Below are 21,515 nucleotides of genomic sequence, written 5' to 3'. Positions count from 1 at the left end.
CCCCACCCCCCCCCACCCCAATCCACCCCCACCCCCACTCGGGTGTGAAAGACGATGCGTCCCCTCGCTCTGCCGCATCCGGATTACATCAAGGTTAAATACTGAATTACCTCGGAGGGGGAAAAATATCCTCGCGGGTGTGTGTGTGTGTGTGTGTGTGTGTGTGTGTGTGTTTGTGTATGCGTGTGCACGTGTATCTCTGAATTTGTACGAGCATGTTCCCACATCTGTGTGTACGTCAGCTCATGTTGATGTATTTGTCCGTGTGCATGTGCGTGTGTGTATGCTCATGTGCACGTGTGTGTGTGTGTGTGTGTGTGTGTGTGTGTTTTCCAGGAGCGATATTGAGGCAGCGGTGTCTCTGTGCTGCATTGATGTTAACTGGCTTGGCTGCGGGCGGGAACGACACTGGATGTGTTGTTCTGTCTCTCGGCCAGCAGGTCCGCATCTCTCCACCGAGAGAGCGTCACATGATGCTGAGCTGGGAGGGAGAATCTCCTGCCGATATGCAGTACAGTTGGCGCTGGAGCCGTTTGCTGAGCTTAGCTGTTTATTTCTGCGCGCTCTTCCCTGTTTTCGCTGTCCGTACGTGAAGTGGAGGCGTTATGAATGCAGAGGTGCTGGGGAGCGGTCCGGCGGGGGTGGGTGGGGGAAGCGGGGGTGGGGGGTGGTCCTGTTCGGCAGTGCTCTGGGTGATGCAGTGAGTCAGCACAAAACTCGAACCCGGCCCGAGATGCATCCATGTGTGCCGCGTGAAATCTTGACATGTCGGCTCCGCAGCAGTGGCGAGGTGTGTCCTTGTTTGTTTACGCGCGCGCTTTCCTGTGCGGTCCTGCATGTACGCGTTTGTGCTCGCATATGTACTGGGGTGTGTGTGTGTGTGTGTTTGGGGAAGGGGATCCTCTGGTGTACGTGCTTTTGAGTGTGTGTGTGCTTGCAGGGTGGATCTGGTGAGTGAGTGTGAATGAGCCGATATGTGAGTTGGGTGGCTACGTTTGTTGTTGCGTCGGTTTGGAAATCGTGATAAACAGCGAGAGCAGAACCAGGTGGATGAGGGGTTTAATCTTGGGCGGGTGTTTTTTTTTGGGTAACACTTTAGTGTAATACAACTCATGACGGATTGTATAATATGCTAAAGTGCTATGACAGGCATTGGCAGGTGTTATAGCATGCTTCTGACAGGTATCATGTTGGCTTTATGGCACAGGTCCAGGAAAGCAGGGTTTCCACCAGTGTTTTATAGGAGTGGCCGTATGCTTCCCGTAAAGTGCCCAGCGCCTCCCCTAACATCAAGGGAAAAACACAGAAATAGGCGTTCGCTGCATTCTGTTGTTAAAGAGAAAAAAGTAGGATAACGACTAAATTTATGATGCAGCAGCGACCCACCATCAATCGCTAGTGTAATTACTGCATTAGAAGCTGCATATCTGGCATAGCAGCGCATGTGGTCCCTGCAGCATACTATTACACGTGTGATGAGAATGCTAAGGACTGAACGCTTTGAAGATTGCGCAATAACACTCACCTAAATATTTCCCACTGCTGTCTTTTTGTGAAAATATTGAACAAGACTACATCGACATAAACAAGAAATAAACAAGAAAATACACAATGATCTATTATTTAGGGCGGAACTCTTTGATTTCAATGGAGTAACATTGCTAACATAGGACAAAAACTGACCTTTGGAGCAACATCATTGGGTTCGCAGATTTTAATCCACCTGCTCAGGGTTCACAAGTTTTAGTCCAGCTAACGCTAAGTAGGTAGCTAGCTACCTCTTTACTAGTTCCCCCATATTTTATAGGTATTTTTCTTATCTTTTATTTGGCTACATTTCTGTCCAAATTATTTATTCTTCATTTGACAAATGAGCTCAAAATTTCCTCAATTTAATACTTCTATCCTGGCTAACCTATATCGTATAGAGTAAATCTCCTGTATCCCATCTAGGCACGAGCGTGGTGCCATCATCGTCGTGTCTGGACTACTTTTGAGATGAACACTTTTGAACGAAGAGTCGTTGAACTCGTGCAAGGATATCATCCTTACGATTGACCAACGAAATGTGCTCAAATTCCTGGCGCAAAATTTGAAATGATGTTGGGTATCAATGATCGTGAGTTGTGCAAAGCAAATCTGCACGACAAGTGTGCACGTCCCTCAGTGGCGTGGAGTGACATGAAATGAAGAACGTGGAGTTTGTATTGAATATAGCGACAATGGTGTTCGGCACCATGTTTGCCGGTGGTTATTTTTTTAAAGTTTGTATGTTGTACGTCGAGTACACCGCCTACTTTAGGTGTCTAACCGATTTTCACATTGTCTTCAGTGGTCACGCTAGCCCATGGAATGCTGCGGTTTTGGAACACAGGACTTCTCAAAATCTCAGAATAATAACACAACAAATGTGTCAAAATTTTATTATGACACTTGTAACAGAAGCGTGATTGAAAACTGGATTAGTGGGATGAAATGAATTAAGATACAAATAATGTTTTGGCGTTCTAATCTAAACAAATCCTTGAATATTTAAAAACATAGCAGCGATTTATGTTATAATTTAATCATGATTAGCAAGCTAGCTAGAGCATAATGTGTCGTTTTTGACTTTTCATCCAAATTAAGTGCTTTCTCTATGAATCTCACCACCAACGGCCGTGAAAAGATCATGTCAGTAAACAACACAAATGTCACCAAAACGATGATTTGCTCAAAGAAAAAGTAGTAATTATGTCATTGCCTGCTGTAAGCCTACCCTTAAAAAAGACCTCATACTATCTGCATTTACAGAACTGCATTTATGTATTTTTTCCTGCGTTTTGGCTCTTTTTTTTCCTGCATAAAAAATGGCAGAATCCTGCGTTAACGTGAACACTGCTTTTCCTTGATGTTTTCCTATACGACATAGCATCTCTGTTTCTTTCCATGGAGAGGGGAGGGGAGGGGAGGGGGCTCTGTGAGATGGCCTACAGTGCACAGAGACTGACAGAGGAGTGGACTCAGGGAGTTTTCACAATATCGTGGTGACTTTAATTTCTAAAAAAAAAACTAACGTGAAACTGCAGAGACTGAGTGTTTAGACAGGCGCCCAAAACCTCTGTCCTTGAGTAGCCTAGGCGGGGGGTCACATTAGGTCTGCCCAGGAGACAGAACAGGAGGAAACAGGAAAGCAAATGCGATCATTCAAGTATCTTGAATGATACATTGAACAGTGATGCTCAGACAGTCATCTGTTTCTAAATCTGACGGTGAAGATTCACCAGCATTTGCCTACTAACCAAAAATTAGACAATAGCTCTGCATATTTGCATACCTATTACAGTAACACAAGCACCAAAACAGCCTCATTGCGAGGAATGTTGGCTCCATTTTCCTTGGTGCTTCACTACAGATTTTATTTATATAGCTGTCATACCGTGCCCTCTGTAATGTTTTGAACAAAAATATCTTTTTCTTGATATGGATCTGTGCTTCACAGGTTAAGTGTTAAAGGTTACAGCTCTCTCATCTTTTTTATCTCTGCTTTTTTAAGGGTATTTATAAAGGGTGTATTTAAAGGTGACACTTCCCTGTGGGCGACATTGCAACTCTGTTGCAGTCAAGTTTAGTTTAACACTGACTGAGAGATTCCCTGTAAGAAATTTATTGTGGCTGTTCTTGTTACCAATACAAATGGTAAAATAAAGTGTCTATCTATCTATTTCTATACATTCTGGTTTCACCAGCACTTTTTACAGCACGTTTTATAAATACCCAACTTTTAAACTTTGGGACAGTCCACATTTACTTTGGGGTGGTTAAAATTGTTTCTCAGGGCAGTGGCGAAAAAGTGGGTTGGAGCCCTGGTTCACAGGGTTTAGTCCAGTTGCACTGGGTTCACAGGTTTTAGTCCTGCTGCATATGGTTCACAGGTTTTAGTCCTGCTGCATATGGTTCACAGGTTTTAGTCCTGCTGCGCAGGGTTCACAGGTTTTAGTCCTGCTGCACAAGGTTCTCAGGTTTTAGTCCTGCTGCATAGGGTTCACAGGTTTTAGTCCTGCTGCACAGGGTTCACAGGTTTCAGATTCTGACTGGGCTACAGGGCACTGTACAGAAATGCTGTGATGTGGCTGGCCAGGGCAGGGTGGGGCGGGGCAGGGCAGGGCAGGGCAGGGCAGGGCAGGGGGGATTGAGCCTGCCAGTTCAGCTGATCAAAGTTGTCAAAGAGCCTGCAACAAGAGAAACGGAAACCATTAGAACCTATTTTAAATGGTTTTACTGACATGGAAAAAACATGTACACATGCACACATATAAATATATACATACGTGCACGCACACTGAAATACAGAAAAAAACTGACACATCCACTGACATGAAACACACATGAAGACATACAAATATATATGTGCGCACTTATGTGCACACAAGCACAGAAAAACAAACATATGTAAAGACATAGACCTATAAGATGTGCTAGATAGCAAGTGCACTGCTAGGAATCACTTTTCCCTCTGTTTCTTTCCCTGTGTCATGAGAGCTGACAGCCATGTGAAATCCATTCGAGCAGGCCTTCATGGAGGCATGTTGTGAGCAGGAAAGGGGTCCTTTAGAGACGGTTGTAGCAATCGAGCGCCTGCGCGGTTTACGACACCTCGTAGAATCGGGAGTTGGTCCTAGAACAGCCAGAGGTTAATGGAAAGTCCAATCCTATACTCCTCAGTGCATTGCCACTTAACTGGTCTTTGGCAAGTTTTCTGCCAAGGCCGAATAACCCTTGTAAGATGTTCCATGGGCTGTATTTAGGAACATCTTAGCAACAGACAGGCAGGGAAACACAAGGAAGGTTTCTCAGTCCTGAAGTACAGTTGGAAGACTTTCCAAAGTGGATTTGACTCACGCAATGCAGTCATTAGTCATCATTGTATTGTGCATTGTATGTATTCAGAGAATTCATATGTGGCTACATTGACTATTTAAAAGTCAGGCAGAGAGCTCCAATCCCTTTTTAGTGAGTTTCTTACGCGTGTCTGAAGGTGAAGGCTCAATATCAGGCCGCTGGAATGTGTCTGCTCTGAGGGCCGGCGGAGCTCGGTTTTACAGGTCATTGGGACAGCAGGAGAGGTGGCGGTGAAGGAGGGAGGGAGGGAGGGGGGATGGCACCTCGCTGATGCTGACGATAGTGACACAGGGACCTCCAGTTTGTCCTTTCCGCCCACAGCAGCGATGGAAATTCACTGTGGGTACGGCGGGGAGGGAAAGGGAGACGGAGAGGACTGTCTTAACTACTGCTTGTATTTTTTCCATAGACTGCGTTGTTGCCGTCCTGTAGTGTAATCAGAACTCAGGTCCAGTTGAACTATGCTGTTCCCCCCTTGACCGGTACTTCCCGGTTTGTCATACTGTTCCTGGTTATGGTTATACACTTTGTTGTACGTCTAGCAAATGCCTGTAATGTAATGGTATAAGAATGGAGAGGGGCTGAAACATCCACCTGCTGTATTTGTATGTTTCTGACAGATTTTTATCAGTATATCTTGTCCCGTATGGATATTTATTGAAGCATTTCAGTTAAATGTCTGCCTTAAGGATTCAAAAACAGGAGTCTGACCTGGATTCTTAACCTGCAAGCCCTGGAATACGAGCCACTGCCACCAGGTGACCTGTGGAGAAAGAGGCGTGGCTTACACCGTTCTGTCATTGCATACTTACGCACACATGTCTCTTTAACACAGTTCCAAGATATGTTCTGCGTTACGAACGAAGGAGCAAAACGGTGTGTGTTTTGCAAGTGTAGGCCTGCTAGCTGCAGGCACGACCTAGGGAATAGCACAGTGTTCTTAGAACCTTGCGCTGTGGTTCTAGAATTTAGAACGCCTAAAATTAGAACATTCTGTCTGTGGCTGGCTGCGGGGGGAAATATTCACTTGTCTGTTACCGTGTGGGCGGTGGTGGAAAAGAGGCCACGCTTTCAGCAGAGCGCAGAACGTTCCGGATTCACAGTGTTTTTCCTGGTTACGTAAAGAGCTGTCGAGCCTGCAGACATCCAGCAGAATGTGTTGTTGATGCAGTGAGTGCTCAGATCTGGCAACCCCTCTCCCTGCTACTGGGTGCACGCTGATGAGGCGTGCTCGTGGGGTGTGGTGCGAGAGATTTTCTTAGGGTAACAAATTCAGTTAATAAAAGAGGATGCTGCATGTAATGAATTCATGCACCGAGGCCTGTGCCATGCAGTTTGCCAGACGGTGAATTATTCATGTGTCCCCCCCCCGTGCCCCCCCCCCCCCGTCTCCCAGCACAGCGGTGAATCAGTTCCCAATTGGCTCCTCTGCTCTCTCTGTGAGGCTGAAAGGTATGCGTGTGTGTGTGTGTGTGTGTGTGTGTGAGCACGTGCATGCCTGTCATTTTCAATAGAGTGAAAGATCTGTTCATTGTGACACATGGCATCAGCATTTTACATGTGTGTAACTGAGTAACTACTCTGTGTGGTATCGCTTTTTTTGCTCTTGTTGAAATCTATTGTAAATGTAAATAGTTCTCGGGCATGCTTGATAGTGTGCTTGAAGACATGTATGGGTGAAGACAGGCTTACGAGAAAGATTTTTGTCATGATTAGTTAAATACAAAAAGGATCTAGTATCAGCATAAAGCCCAACATAATCACTGTTCATGCAATAAGTTGATAAATTTAAAAGGCCTTTTCCAGACTCTTAAGTCATTGCTAACTCGCTAGCAGTATGGCTGACAGAACCAGGCTGGTGCTGCATCCCTTTGAGTGAAAATTTTCGCTCGGGAACAGGGAACTATGCAAATCTGTATACAGCTGGCTGGCTAGGTCTGCACTGAGAAATGACACATGAGGAACCCTTCCACCATGAACATACAGCATTCCGTTCCATTCATTCCAAATTGATTTCTGCTGAAGTGTAGATATTACCCATGGCCGTTCTCTTTTGGAAAAGCGTGACCCTTTGTTGGTGAACTTCACATGCAGCGATTTGAACATGTGAAAGATGCGGCATGTGCACCAGAATGGGCAGACTGCTTATCATTTCAGAGCCAGAAAATCCTCCCTCCTTCTCCTTGATGATGACATCATGCCCCTGAAGGGCTCCACAGGAGACAAATTAAAAGTTGGGGTGCGCGGTGCTGCCTGAGCCGGCGGCGATGTACCCCCTTTACCGCGTCCCTGCCGACAGGAGATTTGTACGGATGGGGTGGGGGGGGGGGGGGTTAGGATGGGGAGGGCGTCTCCGTGGAAATGGCCTTTTAACTGACAGCTGTAATTGCTGTGCCCCCTGCCTCCCTCCATCCTGCTCGGGCTGAGCAGAGAGAGAGGGAGGGGGGGGGTTGTGTGCTAGAGACAGAGAGGGGGGAGAAGGAGGGAGAGAAGGAGAGGGATGCCAGGAAAAGACCCAGTCTGGTTCATAGCATTTCCTTTTTGTATCCATATTAAGTGGGGGGGGAGCCATTTGCGTCTGTCAGAGTACAGGCTTCAGTCATTAGAGGAGCAGCCGAACTCATTCTCTGTCCTCTTAAGTGTGGCTGATTGAAATGCTGTACATGTAGGCTGCCTGGCGCAGTATCGATCCTTTGAGGGGGGGTGGGGTGGGGGGGTCAGGTGCTGTACCCCGGCCATCCTGTCCCCGTCTGACAGAAGCCGCTGCTCCACGAGGAGCCAAAATGATTTCTGAAGAGCAGGGTTAGCAAACCGAAAATGACATGTTCCTGTTTCTGGCTTTCTGCATTGCATTCTCCTGTGAAGGGCTCAGGAAAGTGTTGTGTAGCGTAGATCTTTACTGCCTTAACTATTGCGGCTTAAATGAGCCACATCTGCACAGAATCTTACGACAACAAGCCTGTTGCATGATGGGACATGTTTGTTCATTTGGCTGCTTAATTTGTTTGAAACGGCTCTTTGTAATGAGGCTTTGTCTCTGTAAAAATGTGTTTGCGCCGTATTAAGCCTGAATGAAGGAGCTCCATTCTGTGGCCAGGCTCTGAGGAGCCGTGCAGAAGACACGAGGGCAGAAACACTCACTTATATCTTCAGTCATTAGACATTCTGTCTGTAATGATAATGAAGTGCTGACACAACCTATCGCTATGAGACGCAGACTGGAGATGTCTGAGGCTCATCCCCAAGGTGCCGGTGATGTCAGCAAGAGAGCGGGAGAGCGCACGGGTGGGCGTGTGGGCGTGTGTGTGTAAGTGAGTGTGTGTGTGTGTGTGTGAGTGTGTGTGTGGGTGTGTCTGTAAGAATGACAGGGTTAGGGGGTTACAGAACAGACTCAAGGTACAGACATGGTGTCATATTGAACAATATATGACATATTTATGAGTTCCCGTTTCTACACTCCACATTTAAACAGTAACCTGTTCCAATCCATGATGTAGTGTGCTAGGGCGTAAGGGGTGGGCATTTAGAGCAGACAGCAACAGGCCCCGCCCCCATTGCTCTACCTGACTACGGGAATCCTGGGTCAGTGGAAAGACTGGCAGTGTTCCGAATAACCTTACGCAACAGAAAATCTGAACGCTACACCTAAGCCCTGATTATCACATCTGCGCTCGCAGACATGCAGTAATCTGTAAGCTGCTTGCTTTGTTTTCCTTCCTCTCTCTGTTATGAAAAAGTGACGCACATGCAACTCTTTCTCACTGGTGTATAATCCTTCTTATGGCCACATTATGTGCTTACTGGTTTTGCCCCACTGGGGAAATGTGTTAAACTGTAGGAAGTGGGGGGGGGGGAAGAACAGCTGTTTTCCTAAAGGGCTTGTGTTATTGCAGCAGAGCGAATGGGCCAGTGCCTGAACGTTTAGCCCAAAGGAGCCGAATGGTAGCTTATTTCCATTTTTTATTACATCTAGCTTCCGTCATAATTGACATGAACATTAAAGTAGAACAAACTGCCCATGCATCATGGCTCTGTGCGTCATTGCTTTTAGTGTGCACTTGTTTCCATATTCCCTACTGGATGATTGATGCTTATATGTATTCAAGTCTTCCTGTCTGTGTGCACTCTTAACAGTTAACAAAAGTGTTCAGTGTGGCGACTGTATTCATGCCCTGTGCTATTTCATCTTTTGGTGTGTAGGTGGGCTTTAATAAAATATGCTTGGGTAGCAGACAAAAAAGAAATGTGATGATTTGTTTCTTCAGAATATGGAAAGTACTTCTGGACACTGGAAAATTAATTTGCAATAGCCGCTGGCTAATTATAGTGCATTAAACAAATAGTAAACACATTTTTAGCCCAAGTAAAAGATGACTATTTTTTGTGCATAAGGAAAAAATAACTCTTTTGTTCTGTGTTCAGCAGTTATGTGTATGTTATGACAGTGCCATAAGTAAAACAGCAAGATTGTCAGGTACCAAATGATATGTTTGCCTATTGCAGATGTTACAATGTATGGTAGTAAATATATGCTGACTTTTTCTGTTTTTCTGTGGGAATAGCGCTAGGAATGTCACTGACTTTCTCTATCACCACTAGAGGAACCAGAGCGTAAAAAGACGAGTAAAGCAGTGTTCTGACTGAGGCTTCATGAGCTCCAAAATGGGTGGAGCTATCACTGAGGTTCACATTATTATGTCAGTGATAAGTCAGTGGCGGAATGTGGTGGCAGCATACACATTCTGTTGCAATGTTCATAAATCCACCATGGCAGTGAAGTAGTCCAGCCAATAGAAAGGGAGCCTTTTCCATTTTTTTATCCATATTTACACATACACTATATGACCAAAATAATCTGGACATCCCTTAGTCTAGGGCTGTTTTTCATGGTTTGGGTTATGCCCCTTAGTTCCACTGAAGGAAAATCTTTATGCTACAGCGTACAATCACATTGTAGACGATTCTGTGCTTCCCTAACATTTTGGGAAAGGCCCTTTCCTGTTTCAGCATGAAAGTTCCCCCAGGCGCACAGTGAGGTCCATATAGAAATGGTTTTGGTCAGATCAATGTGGAAGAACTTGACTGGCCTGCACAGAGCCCTGATCTCAACTCCATCCAACAACTTTGGGATCAATTGGAAAGCCAACTGGGAACCAGGTCTAATCACCAAATCAGTGCCCGACCTCACTAATGCTCTTCTGGCTGGATGGAAGAAAATCCTTGCAGCAATGCTCCAAAATCTAGTATAAAGCCTTCCCAGAAGAGTGGAGGTTATTATAGCAGGAAAGGGTGGACCAACCCCATATTCATGCCCATAATTTTAGATGAGATGTTGGATGTCAGGTGTCCACATACTTTTGACCATGCAGTGCATTTGTTATACTTCGTTGCTTCCATTTCCTGAGATACTTCATGTGCCTGCGGCCTCATAAATACAAATGGGACAGTCAAACAGTAAAGAGGTTTGCGCCATTTGTAATGGAAATGCTAAATGCCATTACCCTCTCGAAATGAGTCCTACCTTTTATTGTTTGTCATACAACCTGGAGTAATGTAATTTCCTCATGCAAATGCATTCCATTATTACTTAGCAAGGCCCCATGGAACTGAACATTATGCAGTAAACTGGGTTGCATGTTGAAAGGATATCCAGTGGTTGTTTAGTAGCGGGGAGAGTAAATGGGACTGAAGGATCTAATTATGAAAGCAGGTATAAATCAGTAATAAGAACAGCGATCTTTCTCACGTTAATCCCAGTACCAGATTCAATAACCGTTATTAATATAAACATTTCAGTCCAGAACCTGCTCTTATAAAAGAGCAGCATGTAGGAAAAGATTACATCCAAAATGTAGCTATTTTTGCTATCACTGAAATGTTGAATGATAAAGCATTAAACTATATTTATAGAGTATCTGTATAGTCACAGTATATTGGTGTATGTAATTGTATAAGAAAATAGTTTTTCACCATATTTATTTGCTGTGTACTTTGGCAACTAAAATGTATCCCTCATGTTTTAGAATGTGTGCTTTAACATGTAGCTGACCACATGTGAAATAGTTCCCTGTTATTAGGGAGTGTAAGGCCAGTGATTAGTCATTCCTGACAGGTGCGGACAGGCGTCCAATGGGAGGCAGAGCAGGTTGCCTGCCTTGATGCTGACATTTTCTGGGGTCGCCTAAGATCACTTCAACACCACACTGTTCATTTTCAACTTGTCTCTTCTGGAGTGTCAGAGGGCAGAAGATTAACTTGAGCGTGACTTTGACACACTATTTCAGTGAGTGAGAAAAAACAAGAGGAGCGAGACGGAAAAAAAGAGTACCGTGTGTGTGCTTATCTGTGTGTGTGTGTGTGTGTGTGAGCGTGTGTGTGCTTATCTGTGTGTGTGTGTGTGTGAGCGTGTGTGTGCTTATCTGTGCGTGTGTGTGTGTGTGTGAGCGTGTGTGTGCTTATCTGTGTGTGTGTGTGTGTGAGCGTGTGTGTGCTTATCTGTGCGTGTGTGTGTGTGTGTGAGCGTGTGTGTGTGTGTGAGCGTGTGTGTGTGTGTGTGTGTGCGTATGTGTGCTTATCTGTGTGCGTGTGTGTGTGTGTGTGGCGTGTGTGTGTGTGAGCGTGTGTGTGTGTGTGTGTGTGAGCGTGTGTGTGCTTATCTGTGCGTGTGTGTGTGTGTGTGAGCGTGTGTGTGCTTATCTGTGCATGTGTGTGTGTGTGTGAGCGTGTGTGTGCTTATCTGTGCGTGTGTGTGTGTGTGTGAGCGTGTGTGTGCTTATCTGTGCACGTGTGTGTGTGTGTGAGCGTGTGTGGCTTATCTGTGCGCGTGTGTTGTGTGTGAGCGTGTGTGTGCTTATCTGTGCGTGTGTGTGTGTGTGAGTGTGTGTGTGCTTATCTGTGCGCGTGTGTGTGTGTGTGTGCGTGTGTGTGCTTATCTGTGCGTGTGTGTGTGTGTGTGAGCGTGTGTGTGCTTATCTGTGCGTGTGTGTGTGTGTGTGAGCGTGTGTGTGCTTATCTGTGCGTGTGTGTGCGTGTGTGCGTGTGCGCACGTACGCATCTCTGCGTGTGGTGTGTGTGCTCGTATGCATCTCTGTGTGTATGCGTGCGTGCACGTATGCATCTGTGTGTGGTGTGTGTGTGCATGTATGCATCTCTGTGTGTATGCGTGCGTGCACGTATGCATCTGTGTGTGGTGTGTGTGTGCACGTGTGTATGTGTGTGCATGTCTGTCTCTCGCAGAATCGGATGTCAGTCATATGCATGTTCTTTGAGCGCAGACTGGGCCTGGTTCCCCAGTGGTTCTCCTCTGGCTCTCTGGCAGTACAGCTGTGCTCCTTCCCTGCTGCTCCGGGGCTCCAGGGCTGCAGGGCCACATGGCGGAGCAGCGCGTTCAAACCGGGGAACTCCCCCCGGGCAGCAGGACCCAGGGGGAGCACCTCTCTCAGGATCCGAGAGCCGGGCGCTGAAGGGGCTCCGGGGGCAGCTAGCGCGCCTCTTTACGTTTTGTCGAAATAACGCTTAGGGCCGGGGGGGCATAACCGACTCGTTTGATTCAGGGGGCAAAGGTTAAAAGCCTTTAAACTCCAGTAGCTGCATTCCTGCAAGTCAGATCCTGCCAGTCTCTGTATGTATTGAGGTGAATTGTGGAGGGGCTGCACAGTCACTCCTGCCCGAAAAGGAGGTCTTCTGCGTACAATGTGAGGAGTATTATCCCTGATACTAATCCGGAACCTTCCCCTGCTTTTGACTGTTTTGCTCGGGTAACCAGCATGGCAGTGTGAATTAGGCTGATGTGTTATCAGCTGGCACATGCTTTGTTGCTGCTTTACTTCATCGCATACAGTGTGGTGGCATTACCCTGGTACACTTTGCGTGAAATCCTTTTAATTATAAGGCAAATTGACACCAATAAATCTCCAGATTTATTATTATTGTAATCAGGCTAATTCTATATCAAAATAATCTTTGTGTGTTATATTAGTTCATGCAGTTTTTTTGGTTTCAATTAATTCGTTTTCAAGTGTGACAGCATGTGACATGATTTTGGCCATTGCCACATTTTTTCTTTTGCCAAATTTGAAAAGATTTTTAAAGCCAAAAATATAGAGAAACCTGTGATTTTAATGATAGCAAAGAGTACAAAATGTGATGCTCTCAAATGCCTAATGGTGTGCTGTGGCTATTTCTGTGTTAATACGGCCATGCGAAAGAAGGGATATTTCTTTATTTCTTTACAAGAGAGTATGAGTGAGTCTTTTATGCAATCCACATGCTTTTATGCATCTTTAAAACTGTACACATGATCTTTATATTCTCAGTTTTGCGGCACAAAGCCTCACTAAGTGATGGGCAACAAAGACAGGACAATTGCTTACCTTCATCAAGTGGGTCCGTTGAATGCATTTAGGGGAAGACTGATTGAGCGAAATCAAAGAAACAGAGTTTCTCAATGTGGCTGAACACAACACAGGGTTCAATTAAGACAGGGGTGATTAGGCAGCTAACTGAAGAGTAAAGATGATGCCTTTAATAGGTCCATTATGCACGTGAAGTCTCCGCCTACCATCGCTGCTTCGGCGTAGATGCAGAGAGAAAGAATTTTAGTTCCCTTCTGTTACAACTGCAATGTGCAGGAGACCGATCTGTTAAATAGAAGTTATTAGGCCATCATGTTATTTTCCTCTTCACTGACGAATGGGCAGCTTTGTGACTTGCCCTGGTAAATGAGGGTCTTGCTGTGGCTCCTCTTTTATGCAGTAAAACTCTTGTTGGGTTTTAGGGTGCGGGAGTTGAAGGGTGCTAGTTTTAGCTGCGGCTGACCCCTTGAACATCCATCTATCCATCCATCCATCCATCCATCCGTTATCTATGTCCGCCCATCGTGGTCCAGGTCGCGGGTCGCGCGGATGCTGGAGCCTATCCCAGCGTGCACTGGGCGAGAGGCAGGAATGCACCCGGGACAGGCCGCCAATCTATCGCAGGGCACGCGCGTGAAATTGCGCGAGTTGTCACGCTTGCCGAGAATCCCGTCTAATTCCCGGACGAAGCTCCTGTTTTAGAAACGGCCACGGTGGAGACGCGGTAAAAGCCACGGCGGTGTGGTGTGCCCCCCCCCTTCTCCCCTCCGCCGTGGAGTGCGTGAGGACAGAGCCCTGCTCTCCATTTAGGAAGGGCCCGGAGATTCGACTTTTCATCACGCCGCCTCGTCACGCAGCCCGAACTCAGACGCTCTTTATCGGGGTCACATCTGCTGACGGGAGCAGCGTGATTGGCTGTAAAATTAAGGAGAGTGGAGGGCAGGGGAGGTTACGGATTTGCCAGCAGTGTTCGGTGAGGTGCAAATAAAGGAGAATAAGAACTTAACTTGATAGCGGTCTTGAATGTGGGCTTGTTCTTGACTTTTAATGGCCTTGCCAGTGTTAGCATGAATGACCAAGACACCAGCTTACTGTTTAGTGTTTGAACTGTTTCTAGTGAGCACAGGGTCTCACTTCTCAATAAACAGCTTAGTCTATGACAAATCTATGGTTACATTGAATTACTGAAATTCATATTGAACTTATAACATTCATATTGAGATTTCATATGGCAAACACAAGTGTGGAGCTGTCACATTAAATTCAATATTGTAAGTGATGGATCAGCCGGTATTGGGTGATTCTTACTTAAATGGCAGTGCTTTAATCGCAATCAAAACAGAGCTCAGGAAGATTATCAGAAAAGGGCTGGTTCTTTGTAGTCCCGGTTTGATTCTCAGCAGGCGTCTCTGGGCTGTGTCTGTGTCTGGCTTTAGTCACACACCGTGGGGTGGGGAGGGGGGGGGGTGTCTTTCCCCCGCTCCGTGTCTGAACAGGCCCCCTCTCGGAAGGGGGCCAGTCCTGGGCCCCTCTGAATCAATCGCGCGCTGATGTGATTACCCAGACCAGCGGGAGGTAATGAGGTGTTGGCGGAGCGAGGTGGTCTAATGAGGAGAGGGGGGGGGCGGAGGCGGGTGGGTACGGGGGAAACGGGGCGGGACAGGAAGGGGCGGGAGCCCGGGTGGGGGGGGGGCGGGGGGTACCCGATTGATGGTCTTCACCGACGGTTTAACCGTGCCGAATGGTTTCTCCGGCGAAGTCGCCGGCGGCTGCCCGTGGTGTCGTACCACGCGGGCTGGCATACCCGTTCCCCGAGCGGCTCGGCCCTGGGGTCTCTGTAAACGGGAGAGCAGCGGGCCTCTTGAGCCGGTGGTCGCTCAACACGTAGCTCTCTCACCAGTTACATGGCCAGCAGATCATTAGCATGCCCCTCCCCTCAGTCCCTGCTCTGCTGGGCTCTATGAGGTCTGCTGCACCAGGCTCAGGCTCTCAGCCGTGTGCCGCTTGCCATTGGCTGCAAATGGACCGCACTGAAACAAACACCAGCGGCGCGTCATTTTCTCTAATCAGCTAATGACCCTGTGAAATGAAAGCTAATCACACGAATGCGAATGAGAATCTGCGGGCCAGTGGAGGGTGACCAGTCCTGTCCGTAGTTTTCCAGTCCCTGTTTGACTCGCGCTCTGGGAATTAAGGGATCGGCGATCCAACGAGATGTCCAGAAGGTGAATGACATCACGTTCGACAGCTTCAGGATGTAGGGTGTAGGGCAGGAAGTAGAGATGTCGTGGAGGATTCGCAGGATTGCTGCTTTCCGGGATGTGACATCACGGACCCTGTAGGTTGCTTACAACCCTTGTGGGTCTTCAGCAGAGGTTGCAGGGCCAACAGGCAGCCAGTCGAGGCTGGCATGAGAACAGAGACTGAACAAAGGAGACCACATGAAGGTGTTCTGGAAAAGAAGCTTACCTCCCTAACAAGATTAGGAGTGAACAGGTGACTGATAGAACAGAAATAGAAGCACCGCGCAGTCACCCTGGACTGGCAGCCATCTCGTTAATAATCGGACAAGGCCAGGGCTACTGTACCACAGCTATAAGTCTCTGTTGTCGGGTGACATTTTTTATTCATAACAGCATCAGGGATTAGACTGTACCAGAGCACAAATAAAAACGACTGTAGCCACTATGCCCCAATGGAGCCTCCAAGTCTACTCCCCGAATATCTCTGAGCAGATGTTGTTCCCAAAACATGACCTGCGTCTGCACATGTGGTTTTTCATTTGTGCTAAATTACACATTTGAATCTTTTAACGTCTTAATTTCTGAGGAAACCTCAGTATGCTCGTGCTGTAATACTTGTCCTGTATTACTCTCAGTCATGCTTTTTTTCTGTAAGAAAAAAAAAGAGTAGTCTTATTTTAAAAGGGAAATTGTCCTTTCCATGTTCCTGCCACACAAAGCTTAAATGATCTTTTAACTCGTTGACAAACTGTGCAAGACGACACAGGTGACAAAGCAGTGCCCCGTGTTCCGGAGTGCGAGCTTTTAGCCGAATACATTAAGTGCAGTTGATTTACAGTCCTGAAATGTGGCACAACCGTCACCTCTTCATCAAACTCAGACATCATCCCACCATGATATATTCTATCACATGTATCCTCTCTCCCTCTCTCTCTCCCCTCCCCCCTCTCTTTCCCTCTCTGTCACACCTTCCCCCTCTCACTGTATTTGCGTTGCCATGCCTATTGTATGCAGTATGCCCTGTTCTAAGGCACAACCACTTTGCCTACGTGTGATGAAAACATAGCCACTCATAATACACCTTATGTGTACTATAATAGAGGAAGAAATCCACCCAGAGCTATTTTTCAGCCTCTAAAATTCTGATCTGAAGTACAGCATGGGAATTTCATTTATTTATTTGGTTATGAAAATATCAATGTCTGTAAAACCATGCTCTTTGCTGTCTATGAAGGAGACTTCAAAAATCACACTAGCTATCTGTTTACAGTTTAATTCTGGAGTTGGACAAAATGCTGTCAACCTTGTGTTAGCTGTAGAAATTATTCCCAGTCACCTCATGTACAGACAGTCTCTCTCGCTCTCTTGCTCTTTCTCTCTTTCTCTCTCTCATTCTCTGTCCCTCCCCCCCTCTCTCCGCTAGAGGAAAGTAAACACAGTTTAATGGATGTGTTTGTCACTGCTGGGGGCAACTGTAGGTAAAGCCTACTCACTCTCTTTGATTTCATAATTTCATTATTAATCAGGATGGTGAGGGCAGGATTACCCAGCATGCTCATTTATAAGGGGAAAATGCTGGTGTCCTGAAATTTGGCTACATTGTGCCATTTCCATGAAGTGACTTATGGCTTCTCCCCTCTGCTTCAGATCATTTGGCCTCCCTGGTGAATCCCTCGACCCCCCCCCCTCCCCCACCCCCTACACTAATAATTATAGTTTGGACGAACCCCACTCTACCCCCCTCCCCCATCCATTGGTCCTATATCAAGTTAGTCAAGAATCTATGCATCCCATGGGGGGTACTAAATGGCAAACTAAATTTAAAGATGACCAGTGCTGGAGAAATTGAAACAAATGCATGCCAGACATGGTTTTTTTTAAACAGATAAGCCATCAATTCTGTTCATTTTATTAACAGCATTGCTGATTCAAACAGTCATAAATCACAGTGTAGCCTCTACATGTGTATTTTCAGTACTTCCAAAATAAATAAAAAAAACATCACCACAGCAACACGTCTGTACTGCCTGGTTTTCACAGTAAAAAATAGAACATTGCCTTTGGTAAATATTGTTGGCTGGAATTCATATCAACTCAATATAATGATTTGATTATGTTTTTCCATGGTAGATGCTGGTGCTTCCCAGAATCAATCACTCTGAAATAACCCACCCCACACACAGACGCACCCCCTCCCCCCTCACGCATCAGTTGCCATGGGAGCCGGTTGATGAAGTGAAATGTCTGCCAAACAATTATCCATCGTGCAATTTGAGAAATAGCACGGTAGCATCCAACGCTGCTAAGAAGATTCATATCAAATTGACACCTAACCGTGGCGGGGCCGTTGTCTTGACAAATGCTGTAAAATGAATCTCTAAAATGAATCAGGAGAGGCCACTTTCAATAATAAGTGCAACATAAATTATTACCAGTTTTTCTGTTATAATTGTGATGAGGGATGCCTGGACCATCAGTCAAAATTAATCTGTTTTTTTTTCTGAGAATAGCAATATGCCGGTGATAAGATTTGTCTTCTCATATTACCTCAGCGACAGCGGAGGTGTAATCTGACTCTGCGCTGGAGAGCCATTGTTTAGGTTCCCTCCGCGAGCTCTTCTCCAATCAGATAGAGCAATCAGTCAGTGCAGTTTTATTTAAGGCAATGTAGGAATATCCACCGACTGTTTCCCAGAGAACAATGCGCAGAGAAGGAAAGTGGAGGCAGAGAAATGAAAGTAATTATACAGAGAGAGAGAGATAGAGAAAGAAACACAACACAAGAGTGATGATATGAAAAAAGCAAGCTGTGCACCTTGGGGCATTTGGGTTTGCTTTATCAGCCAACACACACGCACACACACAGGCACACACACAAGCACAAACACACTCATGCACAAATGTTACTCTGCTACTGTGGAGCTGGATGCAGAAGTAGCAGTCACACTCATATTGTGTGAGTGGGTTTATATTTATGGTAACTGTATGTACAGGAAATAAATAATGCGTGGCAACTACCGTGGACTAGCCATAGCTAGGCATATACATAGGTCTGTATGTATACTGTACATGCCTACGTAAGAGAAGGCTAACATATTACAGTAGACACTGTTTTTCACACATGTAAAAACATGTGCAGAACACAGAGATTCAGAGAAAGATACATGAGCACACATTCACATATGTACACATATACATATAACAGGGAAGTATGAGCAAGGTAAATAGTTTCTATTTATGAAATCTTTATTTCTTAATCCAAAATCATCTTTGCTGCAATGTGTTTGTTTCTGAGGTTGCTGATTTCTCTATTAGCATGGATTACATTGGAATAAATTTTCAATACACAGCGGGCACCGGAAAGCACAGTTACATTAGATTAGTCCAAGGTTCCAGAGAACACTTTACCATGTACTCTTATCATTCATCAGAACCCCACATTCACAGATTAAGAAATGATTTCTCTCAGTGTGGATGTTGACTGCACTGTCAGTGATACTGTGCTTTTTTTGCCTTCATGAAAGAAACCCTTGAGCAGAAATCAAGCTCTCTGCCTCTGCTCTATCAGGGACTGTACCATAGAAAAGAAGAAGGTTGCGTTGGGCTCGGTGCAGAGATTAAACTAGATGGGGGAGGCTATTTTTGGCCGTTCTGCTCCATGCCCTTATCTCCATCTGAGCAGCCGTAGCAGACGGGGGACCCAGAGTGAGATCAGTCCTCCTGTATCTGCAGCATCTCGCTGAGGCGTGGGGAGGACCACAGGAGGACGGGGGACGCCAAACAGAGGGTGTGGAGATGGGAGGGGCCACGGTGGCGTCTCATTTTCACCGCTTTGTACTAGTGAACCACCCTCCCCACCCTCCTAACGCTTACAGATAGCACAGGAAGGAAATGGGTTTCTCCATACGGAGAGGAAGGAGGAGACTGAGGGCGTGTCTGTATGAGAACAGAAGGGCGGGAAATGGCGCTCTGAACGCTGAGCTCTCCCTCACCGACTCTCCGGGGAGGATAAAAACGAATCGGAGAGAGAGAACAGAGAGCAGCAGTGCGGTCCCTCTCTGAGCCCCTGCGGCAGAGGGAAGCCGTCGCTGTCACTCACAGCAAATGGGCGGGGCTGAGGTACTGCAGTCGGAAGTCGGCGGTGTTGTAAGCGCGTGAAAGCAGCCGCTGGCTTCGAAAGGCCTTTCCGGGGCGAGGGCTCGGTAAATGGAATCACGGGAGCGTGTCCCAGGTGCGCCTGAAGCGCCGGCCCTTGTCGCGGCGGGACAGGCGGAACGAGGGCGAGCTCGCCGAGCGCGGTAACGCGGGACCGCAGATCTGTCTGCTCGCATCACGGCTGGCGCCCGCTCATCCGCGAGGGCGGAAGAGTTCAGGCTGGGAACCTGTGGAGGGATCTCCTGCGCTGTCCTCGGCTGCGCTGGGGTCAGTGACCGAACACCGCGTTCGCTCTGTTGGGAATGAACACAGGAGAACCCCCAGAAACCAGGGGAGACCCCCTGAAAACAGGGGAGAACCCCCAGAAACCAGGGGACACCCCCTGAAAACAGAGTCTTTTCATCTGTTTGTCAGTTTTTCCTTTTGTATCCAGTGCCCATGGTAACTCTATTGGATTTCTGGTACAGACCAGCGATGGCATTATGCGTAACTTACTTTTACCTGTACCTGCTTTTCACTCATGCATTGACATATCTACTGAAATGCAGGGATATTGATGAGTACGCATTGTCCCTGTCAAATAAAAATACTTAAATGAAATGAATAAAGTACGCATTCAGTAGCTGTGATCAGCACCGTCCATGCAGGTAGAGTAAACCAGGCTAAGGCTAATAGATACTTAGTGATGGCTTTCAGTCTTATTTGCACAGCATGCAAGAATCTTACAGAGGTGTGCTGGTACAGTAGCCCACTACCACACAGGACTGTTGATTGTAATTTGTGTTTTAGGGCTACATAGTGCTCAGCTGGTGAAATTCTGTGATTTCTCAATTTGTGGGATAAAGGTTAGAATATGGAATATAATCTGGCTTTGAAGATATGCTCCCCCCACCCACCTTCCCATTGCACATTTGTCATTTCTTTTATTTGAGGGAGGCATGCGAGAAGGGTTTATTCTCAGAATGTTGCCCTCATCACCAGAGAAAAATGAAGTCTTCCTACCACAACACAAAGAATCCCACGGGTGCATGTCACTGGGGTGTCACTTGCTTGTGACATGGGAATCACCTGCTTGTCACTTGCCTGCATGTTTTTGTCTCAGCTCTGAGACACACTGATTTGTGTGTGTGTGTCTGTATGTGCATGCGTGCGTGCGTGCATGTGTGTGTGTGTGTGTGCGTACGTGCGTGCATGTGTGTGTGTGCGCGTGCGTGCATGCATGTGTGTGTGCGTGCCTATGGGTGTGCAGGCTGCAGAATTTTGACTTGTCTTCTATCTAGGTTTTGTTTTTTTCATGACAATGAGAAGATAATGTATTCTTTTGTCTGCATCAAATCTAGACTCACCTAGTAAGGGTAACGGTAATAGCAGTTTAAAAATCTGGCCCGCCCAGTCTGACTGTAAGGTACTGTGTTTTAGACATATACCTCGCTGTATGGGCTGTGGCCCCACCAAGCTAGATCCATCGGGGGCCCCATAGAGGCCCCAGGTGGGTCCCAGTCTGGCCCCAGCCTGGGTAGAGGAGACCTGGGCCGTGCCTGTCAGTTTGCCTGCCATCTCTTCTCTCCACAGGGCTCCAAGTCACCCTCCGCTCTGGGCAGGATTCACGTGACCCCCAGCGAGGAGGGGGGAAGAGCAGGGGCCAAAGGACCGGGGGAAACCCCCCACCTCCCTTTTACCTCTTCTCCTCTCCTCATTCGGGGTGTGGGCTCCAGGAGAGAGGGGGGGGCAGTGATACATGAGAAAATTAATTGGAAACCCCCAAAAAATTAAAATCAAATCACTATCTGCATGATATGTTAATTATAATTACTTGTTAAAAATACAAACAAAAATGGGCTACAACCAAAATACTTTTACTATTACTACTACTACCTCTAAT

At 46.6% G+C, this 21,515-nt stretch overlaps 1 protein-coding gene across 3 annotated transcripts in view; it reads left to right on the top strand.

Annotated features, from left to right (window-relative positions):
• Positions 1 to 21,515, top strand: part of LOC135259338 (serine/threonine-protein phosphatase 2A 55 kDa regulatory subunit B gamma isoform) — a 99,498-nt gene that overhangs the window by 27,837 nt on the left and 50,146 nt on the right. The gene's annotated exons all lie outside the window — the stretch shown is intronic.

The sequence above is a fragment of the Anguilla rostrata genome, chromosome 7, assembly GCF_018555375.3.
Source record: "Anguilla rostrata isolate EN2019 chromosome 7, ASM1855537v3, whole genome shotgun sequence".
NCBI lineage: Eukaryota > Metazoa > Chordata > Actinopteri > Anguilliformes > Anguillidae > Anguilla > Anguilla rostrata.
The sequence above is the reverse complement of the archived record's forward strand: the minus strand, read 5'-3'. Positions and strand labels throughout refer to the sequence as shown.